This window comes from Lygodium microphyllum, chromosome 24, assembly GCF_053477565.2.
Source record: "Lygodium microphyllum isolate KBCC chromosome 24, Lygodium_microphyllum_v1.1.10, whole genome shotgun sequence".
NCBI classification, from domain to species: domain Eukaryota; kingdom Viridiplantae; phylum Streptophyta; class Polypodiopsida; order Schizaeales; family Lygodiaceae; genus Lygodium; species Lygodium microphyllum.
In genome coordinates, this window is record NC_141158.1 from 59,789,590 (window position 1) to 59,802,873 (window position 13,284).

The window sequence follows — 13,284 nt, forward strand, 5'->3', positions numbered from 1 at the left end:
ATTCGCGTCTGAGATGCAGAATAGATGCGCTCTCAGATGCTTCCCTGAAGTCAAAGCTTCTGAGCAGAGTGCATGTATTTTCGCGTCTGAGATGTAGAATAGATGCGCTTAGAGACGTGACTGTAGATGCGATAACAACAAACACAACTGCGCATCTATATCTGTGTCTTCTCTAGAATCTACATGTGCTGTCAAACGCATTAAGTCGGCCGCTCTCAAGCCGACAACTTCCATGATTTATTTGTGATATAAAAACTTCAGTCATAGAAAGAAAGATGCTAATACAGAAAGAGAGAGAGAGGGAGGAAGGGAGAAAGAAAGAGAGAGAGAGAGAGAGAGAGAGAGAGAGAGAGAGGACTCACCTTGGGTCTTTGGTGTGGACGGGTGGTGGTGCTACTTCCTTCCCCTTCTTCCTCTCCTTGGTGAGTTACTCTCCCTTGATACTTGCTGCTTGTTGTCTCCTCTCTTTGCCTCTTGTTCCTCTTGTTCTCCTCTCTTTTGTTCTCTCTTTCTTCCTCTCCTTGGCTTTCTTCTCTTTAGCTGTCTTCTTTCCCTTCTTGTCTCTTTGAAGTGAAAGAAGAGGTGAGTCATGAGGAGGTGAGTCATGAAGAGACTAGTGGAGGTAGACTGCATGTCGACTGAACTCAAGCTCCAGAACACGCAAAAAACGCAGGAAAGGCGTAGTTTGAAAAGAAATCACTTGTATCTTTTGAATTTTGATGTCTGTGTCTAATGTTTGCGTATATATGCGTGTCTCAGTTTACGTAAATGCGCTAATAGATGCAGATTTAGACGCGCAGATAGATGCAGGCGTAGACGCTGTCGAAGGGTTTTGAAAGCAATGTCGCAACTTTAGAAGTCCTTGATAAATTTCAGGATAGAAGTTCAAACAGATAAATAAGCAAGATGTGAGGATTTGTGTGTAGTACTAGATCCTCCAAGCTTTCAACGAGACCTCGTCTTTGCAGCAATGATAAGACCAAAAGCAAGTTTTTAGCTGAGCATAGAATTCATCCTTCAATATAGGAACATTTAATACAAATCTGGTTATCAGCTTCAAACAGAAGTATCATATATAGGAACACGGAATGATCAAGAACCATATAGTCATTTACATTCTCCATAAGTCGTCAAACTGACTTGTGGCAATGTCTGGCACATCTTTCTCTTTCATGTTAATAATATTAACATATGAACAACAACCATAATCATGTGCAGCAAGTACTATTACATCATCTTCATAGACTTACCATCAGCAGTTGCAATCTGATTTCTGAGTTAATGTAACTTGTCTTGGTCATATTGTTAGGCAGGCATAATGCTGCATTATACGATTCATGACTTTTGGAATAACTTGTCGATTAGCTGTAGAGTTATGACAGGGTATTTTCAAGAGTTGAATCAACACTATACATGTGACTAGTAAGTCTCCAATTCAAATTGTCAAATATGCTGGACAGCACAGTTGCATTTATCACAATGTAATCTGATTGTAAAATAGGAAGCATAGTTGGCTAATGTTTTTGCAGTCGAATTGGCTGCTTGAAGAATTGAACCGTGCAAAAGTAATGAAGGTACTTGATCACTGTGAAAACGTCGGGAAAGCCAGATTCATGTTGTATGAAGGAATAAAAATATATGTTTGAGACAACTATAATGTTGTAGGTAATGGAATTTAAGGAAACATCGTTGTCGTATTGCTGCGCATTCGAGGTGTGTAAACCACCCAAAAGTTGTGCATGGGATTTGGTACTTTGTATATACTTAGTTGTTGTGATTACATTTATTTAATGCGTATGAGTATAGTGGGGAGGAGTTGGAGACAAAAGTGGCGAATATGATGAGATGCTTTCAGCCTATGTTGAGCAAGGTTGAGTGGAAAGCACAACTGATGCTGGTGAACATGTTAGGACTTTGTCTTCTCCTTCTCCAGCTACATCAAAAATACCTAATGATAACAACCCTCCACATCCAGGAGTTGGAAAGAAGGAGGCTAAGCATTGAAATGTGCTATGAGAAGCATGGAGTTATCACTGTTACAGTGTGTGCTTGTTTTGGGTTACAATGTGTTGTTTACATGGGCGCCAAAGATATGGAACGACAGGCTCTTAAAGTATTCAGAATGAGACTTTTTGGAGTTGAGGTACGTGATGTCCAGTTTGGTACAGGTACGTTGAAAGATGTGGCATCAGAAGCAATAAGATACTTGGTTACAAATGAAGAGACTACACACTATATTCTAAGGTCCGTAACTGGATCTCACCCTTATCCAATGCTGGTGAGAGATTTTCATGCCATTATTGGCAAAGAGACTTGATGACAGTGTTGCTAATGAGGGATTTCAAATGCTAAGAAGGGAGGGAAAAGAGGAGCGTGTGACGAAAAGGAGGGAAGGGGCAATGCTAATTGGGGAAGAAAGGAGAGAAAAAGCAGGGGAGGTCACGAAGGGAAAGAGGGGGGGAATCAGAAAAATGAAGGCAGAGGGGGGACAGGCAAAGATTTTTTTTAGGGGGATCAAGAGAGAGTGGAAAGACCTTCGTATTGAAGGAAGGACACGCATTCCACAGACAGAGAAGAGTGCGTTCCAAGGCAATCCTTGTAGCCATAGAAGCTGCCAGGCGTGCTCCAAGCGTTGTCAGGGAGTTTTTGCTAAGGCCTTGTCATCGGGAGGAACCAGTCTACTGCAACAAAGAAAGGAATGATGAAGCTGATGAGGAAGCCAACAAGGGAGTTTAATGAAGCTGCTAAAGCGATGACAATAGAGCAGAAGACGAAGAAGGAGAGGAAATTAGCGACTGTAGAAGACGAAAAGACAATGAGCAAAAATCAGGGAAGTGAGCGAGATGACGGATTGAAGATGAAGCGCAGAGAATAACGAAATCCCTTCTTCTTGATTATGAGTTGGAGTTCCCTCTGAGGCCTGCTAACAAAGGGAAAAGAAGCTTGACTACTACAACAAGACCTGCTCCTCCCGCTCGCTGACGAAGATTTGGCCTTGCTTGCTACCAGAAGCAGAAGAGACTACCGATGGGTGGTTCAGCTATCGTGGTCGACGCTCCATCATGCCAACATGACTACACGGATAGATTATCAAATCATAGAACTGGCTATTGCTCCTCGGCCTGGATCTAATTGCACGGATGTGTGCATTTGAGTAAGGGAACATTGCAGGTGGCCACAGGATCTGAAGGAGTACATTACATGCAATCCTCTGCCCCAGTACACAGAATTTATTCCGACCATGACAAAGCTTTGGAAGGAGAGCGTGAAGAAGACAAGATTGAATCTGTTCTGAACGGGAATGCTGGTTCCGCGTCTGTAGCAGAAACGGGATGCTGGGAAGGGAGTATTTGCGGTCCAAAGTTGCAGAACTTTGAATGTTCTTGTGGAAGCAGAGAGTGAAAAGGTCCGATTAAACAAAAATTGAAGAAGAGGACGCAGAAGCCGTTAACTTTCAGCTTGTCCTTATCTTAGCAGAAAGCCTGCAAATCAACAGTGCTATTAACGTTCGTTATACACAGTCTTTGAGTGACCTAGACATGAAAGGAAAACTGGTCGATCAAGCTTCTCTACCTAAAGAAAGACACCCTTGCTCTTCTCAAAACAACAATCTGCTTCAGTTTTCCCTTCTCTAAGAAAAATCCTTCTCCACAGAGTTTATTGACGACGAAATTACAAGTTTGAAGGGAAATGGAAGCTCTGCATTAGCAACAGCAGAAACCTCTAGAGCATCTTTCATTTACTGTGATCAGACACAAACAGAGAGAAAAAGCTCGTGTGCACCATTCATGCCTCTTATGTCCTCATCAGTAACTCGGGAGTAGGCAATTTGAATTTTCTGTCTTGGTTCTATTTGGAGTCCGATTCTACCATCGATGTGGAGTTCACAATGTGAACAATGCAGTTTCTATGTTCATTATTCTGAAGTGCATCTGACTGAATAATGTCTCTACATGGAACATCATGAATGAAGCTTATGTATAGCAGGGCTGTGGTAAAGAGACATTGAGGCTTTTTGATAAATGCTCTCGCTGAAAGCTCCAGATATTATAACATTTCTCAACATTCTTCCTGTAAGTTGCAGCAAGAAGGATCTTGTTGATGGTAATAATTTGCATGCCTACATTGTGAAGTATGGCCTTGACTTGGAACCTTGTGATCTCAGCTACTTAGAGATCCAAACAGTCTTTCATTTTTGAATGGTATGAATAGTCTAAAGTACCCTTTAGACTGAAAGCAGTAGAGCTGTTTATGATTAAGTCTTGAATCTGAGAGAATTACTTGGTGCCCTAAAAAGCAAGCTCTTATGCTTTATTGTGAAGCAGTGGACAAATTGTTATGCTTTGTCATTTATTTTGACTCTTCTCTTGTAAAGTACTTGACAAGCAATATAGTGATCTTTGGCATCAAATATTGAGTTCTTCTTGTTAGCCTCTTTCCTTACTGTATCTTGAACCCCGTGTTCTGCAGCCTTTGCGTGAATTCTACGACATTTTTGGTGAACCTGACGTGAAAGTGTTGCGTCATCAGCAAGATGGGAGACTCGCAAGAAGAAATGACAGATGATAATGTCATGAAGAACCTGTTTCAGTCATTTACCATATATATGCAGCAGCAAGCTCATGCAAAACAAGACAGTGATGCTATGGATGCTTTGAAAGCTGTCCAACAGGAGATGAAGCAGTTTAATGGCCAGCAAGTGTCAACTTACCTACATTTGTATGAAGAAAAGATGAAGTTTTTTGGGGTTTCTCAAGATGTTTGGAGCCGCTACTTCTTGCGGATCGTGGTTCGAGCTCTTGAAGGTCGAATTGCAGAAATTCAAGAAGCACATGCAGGTTGGGCTGAATTTAAAAAGGCATTAAAAGATGAATATTTCCTGGAGGATACAGGTCTTATGAATCGCAGGAATTTTTTAGCATGGGTTTCTATGCCTAATAAGGGACTTTCTGTTACCGCTCTTCTGCGAGAGTTTGAAAGCCGTTATGATCAGTTGGATGGGACTGAACAGCAAGCTTTGGAGATGCAGAAAGTGGAGTTATTTTTGCAAGCTGCAGATGCTGATTTACAGGAAAAGTTGGATGATCTTTTGGAAGATCAAGCTACTGATTCAGGTTTAAAGACTGAGTGGAGACATGTCATTGATGCTGTGAATGCTCTTGTCAAGAAGCAGCGCAGGAGAGTCAGATTGCATCGAAACACAGGATCAGTTCCTGAAAAATCCTTGGAGACTTCTTCTTCTACCCCTGCTGCTTCTTTACCTAAGCCTACTCCTCCTGTTATGAATCCACCAATTCCACCAGTTCCTCCTGCTCCAGTGACTGCTTTTCTAGCTGGTCAAAGAAAAGGGCGACGATGTATTTGGTGTGATAGTACAGAGCACCAACACTGCAGAGATTGTGATGCTTTTCAGGAAGCACGTAAGAAGAATGTAGTGTTCTGGGGACAAGATGGGAAGATATGGCTGACAGAGACTGGCGCTCCTCTTGACACGAACTTTGGTAAGGGAGGTATGAAGAAGCTTGTTGATGATATGGCTGCGCGATCAGCTTATGTGAGTGTTAGAGGAGATGCTTCAGCTTTTGGAGTCCAGCTTGAGCAGAAATCTGATGGAGACTCTGCCTTATGGTCTTCTGCCTTGGAGATAGCGACAAGAGGGAAAGTTCAAACTTCTACTATGACTTGTGTGGGCTCTAGCATCCGAGGAGAAACAGGATGGGATTCTCCTGTTGACAGGTATTCTATTTTTGCTTATATGGCTAAAACACAGGGTTTAGATGTCATGGTTGAGGAAAAGAGAAGAAGAGATGAGGAGGGTCCTAGCTCCTCCAAAAAGACTAGAGGGGGTGACTTTGTTTCACCACCTGTTACAGCTCCACCTATGCCAAATTCTCCAGCTCAAACAGGTTCTAATCAACCAATGGGAGACAAGCAGAAAGAAAAGAGGCAACCAAGAAAAGAGCCAGGATTCAAGCTCTTGTCAAACCTTGATATGCAAACGGATATGAGTAAGATTTTTCATGAAAGAATTTTGAATAGTGAAGTCACTTTTACTGTTGGAGAGGCTCTTGGGATTGCTAGAAGAGAAATACAGGATCAGATGCAGGATCTTTTGCGGAGGAAACGACATGCGATGGAAGGACCTGCTTTACAGGGATTGTGGCATGGAGCTCTTGGGGAAGAGCATGATGATGCAGTGATGGTTGAGAATGCTTCTGTTAATCCGCAATCGGAGAAAATAGTACAGCCTATGCAATATGAAGATGATGAGACCCCTATTCTCATTCCTCGCAGCCATTTTTCACGAAGTCATTGGGCTAGAGCAACCACTGAGACAGTGGTAAGGATTGGAGAGAAACAAATTCCCTTGATTGCTTTAGTTGATCATGGTTCTGAGATTAATCTTATTGCTCGAGGTGTTTATGAGAGTGGCAAGTGGCCTATGGATGCAAAGCATGGCTGGCGCATGAGAGCCGCCAATAATACTTCTGGTGATATGTATGTGTAGATGGATGGATATCTAGGACATCATTTCCCAGAATTTGATTGGGCTACTTACTAGTTCAACTTCAATGCCAAGGAAGTAGAATGGCTTTGGTACACTCTCTCTAGGCTAGAAAACATGTGGCCCACATTAGTTGTTGAAGAGTGCTTTAACTCACTTGCATACTCAATCCGGTCCAGAAATCATTGGTTTTTGCTAAGATCATAGTCGATACCCAACTCCAAGTGGTTGTTGAGAACTCTTAAATCTTGGAATAAATTATAGCCTCTTTCCTCTCTCAATGGTTGGAAAATATGCCTTAAGGAAGCATGGAAAGCCAATCCTTCCTATAAGGTTAATGTTCTGCTTTAGAGGATTGTTCCTAACAAACTAGTTCCTTGAGATAAGATCTCCAAGTTTATCAAGGTTTCCCCTCTTTGTACCTTTTGTGGAAGGCATATTGAAACATTCAAGCACATATTTTGGGAATGCAATGAAATCTAGCATCTTTGGCGGAAAATGAGAGTCTATCTAAATAGGATTAACCTACACCAATTTGTTAGTTAGAAGTAGATTCTCCTTGGAGATTGTGGGATGTTCAATGAGTCTCGAAGAAATTTTGGTTGATTATGAGCAGTGTAGCTCTTCTAAAGTTATGGTCCCTTACGAACATCCTTCTCTTTGGACTATTAAAAGTTGTCTATGCCTTGCCCATCAATCTACATGCCTCTATCATATTAGATAGCTACCACTTTGTGAAACAAAAGCTGCAAATTAGATAGTGATCTCAGTCCCATTTCCAAGCTCTCCAAAACCATGTCAACTTAAGGGTGGATTTATAGTTGTGTGGTCTTGTACACATTCAAATATCATCAATATATTTTATTTATTTAAAAATGGGCTTAGGATTAAGGTTTAAAAGCCTATAGAAAGGCAAGGTAGTCAAGAGGCCTTAGGATAATGCCAATTTAAGGGCCCAATTGGCATGTTTTAATTGACCTTAAGGCCATAAATAGGACCAAGGGCCCTTGGGTGTTGACACTTAGCCAATCAAGTCAAATATATTTTTAAATTAGGAAAAAATCATCAGCTAAGCATGCTTAACAACCCCCAATTGGTAGTTACTAAGGTAGGGCTCCCAACTTGTAGATTGGGCAAGGTAAAATCAATGAGATGCTTAATGCAAAGAAGATTAGGGAATTTCTACCAAATTAGGGCTCCCTCCCACCTCATAAATGGATGAAGCGGAAAATACATTCCTCACATGAGACCATAGTTCACTTTTGGGAGCACAAGTGGAATCTCGAACTACCCTTATAGGACCGAGTTGTCTTTGGAGAGTCATGTTAGGAGTAGTCTTAACATGCCAAGTCTAGGAAAATAGGAATTACAAATGGTTTATGCAATTGTATATTGGAAGAGTAACTAGAACATATGTTTTGTTGCCAGGAGGCATATTTCATAGTGGATTCCGTGCCACGGTGGATTCTGTGAGGATTTATGGTGGATTCCATAAACTTTGTTAACCGGGGCCCATACACAAAGTGGATTCTTTGTGTGAGAAGTTGATTGGGATGCCTATCCTTTTCGGGCATTTCATTAATTTAGTGTGTACATGGGTGATTCCATAGCGGCTGATTCCGCAAAATACATATTAAATTAATAAATGTTTATGAGTTTAGAGTGTGCACTCGTGATAAATTAAGGTTAGGATTGATTTTTAACCAGTTGATTTATTTATGTAGCTGAAGAATGCTAGGTATTCACTTTTGTCGGTTTAATTGTATTATTTTACTAACGATTGTGAATGCTTCAGTTGATGTGTAGAGATAGCAGCAGTGACGGAGGAAAGCATTGGAGGATAGTGTGTATTTGAGTTATCACTTATATTTTGATGGGCGTATACCTTAGGCATGGCGCCTATATTTTTTCGCGCCTATTTATTAAGGCATTGGATATTTATTTATTATTTCGTATGCGCATGGGCGCACGATTATGATATTTGTATTTGGACATTGTATTGGGTATGCCTGACTCTTTGGGTGCCCGCCCATTAGCTTTATTTCTATTTTGTGCTAAAGCAAACTCAAAAGCCAAAAGCGTGCTATTTTGTAATTTGGGCTATTATTTGAGCTTGAAGATGATTAATACATAAAATACATGCTTTGTGGAGCGCAAGGCATGGGGGAGATTGCACCCAATTGGTCTCTTGTTCATGTCGTGCATGCTTTCTACCTTGAGTTTTGTGCAAAAAGTAGAGTTCTTTTGTTCTTGGGGACTTTCCGGCGTTCACTACGCGAGCATACAGCATCCGATTTGTGCACCATGTTTTGAAGTGGGTGTCTGGTAAATGATCTTTGGCCACTGCATGTCATCAACCCTATGGAAAAAATGAAGGAGATGACAACATGAAGAAATATAGCTATATCTTTGGGTTTTTAGAGGGTTTGAATAGCTTAGAGGAGATAACTTTTTATGGGGTTAGAATTGTAACCCTTAAATCTATTTGCCATGCTAAAGTGGAGGTACTTTTAATTCATGCCAAAATAGTGTCGAGTGACTTCACATCAAATTTGATCCCAAGTGATGTGCTTTTGGAAATTTGTAGATAAATTGGAAAAAGACAAGGAAAATTAACTTGTTTGCATCCTCACAATACTAAGCAGTAATATTTTGTATATCTAATATCATTTTTTAATTAATATATATCTTTGTATCTAAACAACCTTAACAAGGTTTGGCCATTGAGCATTTTTTTGTAGCCAAATGGCCTATTGGGCTTCCAAACAATTAAACAGCTGTAGAATTGGCCATTTAAGAAAGAAAGAAAGAAAGAGAAAATTTAAGCCTTACTACATTTGCTACAAGTCAAAGGGTAAGGGGACCGGTTTATTGACACCTATAGCCCCCCCCCTTAAATCTCAGAAAAACCTAAATTAATGGGGATTCTACCCCTTAATCTTCCTTTACAAGCTTCAATTGCACTACAAGAAAAAATGTCAGATTCTACCAATCAGGTTTTTGCCCTGTTAATGGTTCTTGAAGAATTTTACTTGTTGCAAAATTTACCCGCAAAAGTGTGACGGTTCAAAGACTTTAAAAAAAGGTAGCCATACCCTACTTTAGTGACATCCTATGATGCATCAACCCCTTCAATCATTAATATGTAGCACGGGTAGCCATGGCCTACTTCATTGTGATAGGCTATGATGCTTTAACCCCTCCAATAATTTGTATGTTTGTGATCTCTTCTTCCCTGAAGGATGTCTTAATTTGCACTCTTAAGTTGGCATGGGGGTGTGACAAAGAATTGTCACTAATTTAAGGACCATCACTTTATTAGCCCCCTTACCCTACATGTCTTCAAAATAGCCGATGGCCTTAAAAATGGCATTTAAAAAACATTTAGCCTTGCCTGAAGGCATGTTGGCCTTTTAAAATGTAAAATGGGCAATTAGCATGCACACTTAAGATTGGCTTTGTGGCCTTAAGAACCTCAAAGTCACTTAGCTACATGACAACACACTACTACACTTCACTCACTTGAGGTGTTTTGCCACCCTTCACGCCTTAAGTTGTTTTGTTCATTGCTTTGAGGATATCTCATGATGATCTTGGTCCTCTACGATGGCTCCAAGCGATAGAACAAACTCACATGAACTCAAGCTACTCCATTGACAAAGCTTTGCTTAAGTTCTCTAGTCCACCACCTAGAGTTCTCGTCATAAAAAGCCAATAGCAATAGTTAAGCACAAAACTCCCACACCCAATTAGGGCAATGATTGCTACACTTCTCAAGAAGCCACGATAATCATCTTACATGAGGACACACAATGCCCTGTTGAGGCAGTAAGCATATGTGCCCTTATTCTTGGGGCATGTGAGGACCATGCTTATTGTATATACTCTATGCAACTATTGTTGCATGGAGATCACACATGTCAAAGCATGAGACATCATAGTAGTTGCTCAAGTCGTTATTATATGGGCATGTGAAAAAAATGAAGAGTTACCCCCTATGAAAAATAGTCTTCAAGCTTCTATGTCCTTGTTACACTAATTCAAGATACACGAGCACATGAATTGGTGCACCTAGACATATTGTCATAGTGCTTTTCTACAAGGGAACACATCTCGAGGCATTTGGGTACATATGTTACACCCTACAAACACCTTTCAATACATAATGATGGGCTACACCAAAGTAGTTTTACGCATTGCACAACCAAGTTTAGGTACATGACTATGGGATAAGGTAGCTAGTATGCATATAAAAAACTACAACCAAAGGCATATAGGGTACCACACTAGGTGTGGGCAAGTACACTATAGACACTTTTTTAGTACTCACATCACAGTTTAATAGTCTAATGTACATGTAGCGTGGGATAAGTAATACACTCATTAGGAAGCTATAATGCATGCAAAGTGTTGTTTCCACACTAGGTCATGCTAGGTTTTCAATAACACAATATGGCCAATCACATAGCACACATTCACCCTAGTCATGTACATCCAATGCTACTCACACATTAGACATACTAGTTAGGGAGTGTAGCATTAGTTACAATACTCATACCTAATCAATTTATGAATGCTCACATCCTCTTGCCATCTACCATCTAGACTAAAGTTATAGTCCATGAATGAACCTCATGAGTTGATGAGGGGTCTCATGAGATGATCCTCAAGGTCTCTCAAAAGACAATACCTTGAGCTTACCGCACTTTGACTTTTGATATTCCCTCAATCTTGTATCTTGAATCCAAAGTCACCCACACGTTCTACCGAGCTCGGGATAGAGGAGTATCCATAGGGTGCATTTGAGCCATGCCATTCAAGCATTGATAAAATAATTGTGAAGAAAAATAGAAGGACCCCTCAAGATATCAATCTTTTGACAAAGTATAGCCTTTCTTGAACATCATTGGAAGGCCGCCTTTCTCATCAAGGAAAAATACCCTACCAATCATTCACCTAGTTGGGAGTCACATACAAGGGGACTCTTTTTGCAATAAAAGATAAAGTTCCCTTGAGTGCATATAGTAAGGAATAGCAACCAGGTGTCATTTAGCCACTAGGACCAAAGATAGTGCTACATTCACCCTTGTCATTGCCCATGTAGGATCATTTTTCCTCCATCATGCCTTACATAGGCATGTAACACACTCCATCACATGGAAGCATAATCATCTAATGCATTGCACCTTAGTTCCTACACAACACCCTAGCCAGTTACAACATGCACACTACATACACTCTATTCCACACATATACAAAAAAACTTCCATTGCTCCTTGTGCACTAGAATCCTTAAGCCAATATGTCTCTTTGTAAACACAAGAACAATCTCTCTGAACCTCACCCCAAAGCTTAATTGGAAGGCCTCCTCAACAATTTCCATTAGCATTCCATAAGATGAGTGCAAGCACTCTTTATGACTACTAAAGAGCAATTAATAAACCACAACTTCCTAGATAGAACCTCAATAGTTGAATTATCTCCTACCACCCAAAAAGTACTTGGTGATTGGAAAACTATTGAGGACTTATACATCAGACTGAAGAGCATTAGATAGGGTGAACATAATATAGTTTCTCACACTAGCCTAGACCTTTGCATATGATATGCTCAAGGCAACAAGACCAAAGATGAGAGTATATTCAAATGTCCTACCCTTGCACCTTAGAAAATGGGGCTAAAAATACTTTGAAATATCATAAAGAAGTTTCACATCATTGTATCTATACGTAAGAGATGAAAAGTGATAGGCTTAACCTAGAGTATGGATCACAATGCAGTCAATGATAACTTTAGGAAAAATAGCATACCTTACATTTACTTAAGCACCTTCAAGCATGGAAACACATTGGAGACACATTATTGGCACAAAAGAACTCTAATAGGAACTAGAACTCTCTTTCAATTGAAAATCAAGGGGAAGATTGCATGCACCTTGTGAATTCCACTACTTTATAAGAGATCCTCACTTAAAGCCCTACTGCCTTGGATAGCCCTACATTGAGCCCAACATTGAGCCACAAACCATGGCACAAAACCAATGCACACCTGCAAAACATTATCCACATCCACAACTAGGACATTACACTCAATCATCATGGCACCTTGATTAGCCACACCAGCCATTGGAGATATTTCATTGCATGTAGGGACCATCCAACTTTGATGAAAGGAGCCAATGAGGCCATAGGAAATGTACCCAAGATGTTAAATTATATTAAAAACTTAGCACCAACATCTACATCAAAGGAGAAGTTAGTCTTATGGAACATGAAGTGGAGAAATGAGGGGGTATGCTCAAAGAGGGCAACACACTTATATAGTGTAATTTGTTTGCCAAAGTGTCTAAAGACCAGCATAGGTGTAAATCCTAGTTTTGGTCCCACCAAGGAACAAGGCGATCTATCAAGGGCACAAACTATACTATGCACATTGAGGAATCACAAATATGCACTAACAATTGGCATTTCCTACGATGCTATCAAGCCAAGGAGAGTTATTGACCAAGGTTCACCTTATCAAAGCTACTATAGAAAATATTTTTTTTCCTTTAAATTTGAAATATTGCACTAAAATATGAAAGAGCTCTAATAATGCAAAATTATAGAAATTTCAAGTGAAGCGTGGGATGCAAAAGGCTAATGCATCAATTTCCAGCTCATTGCTTTTACGTTTGAGCCCTCTTGGGTTACAGTCTACCCCTTTTTCAATGGTGATACATTGAATCATATATTGATGTGGGGCAATTTTCAAGAATGTGAATATAAAGGAATAATATA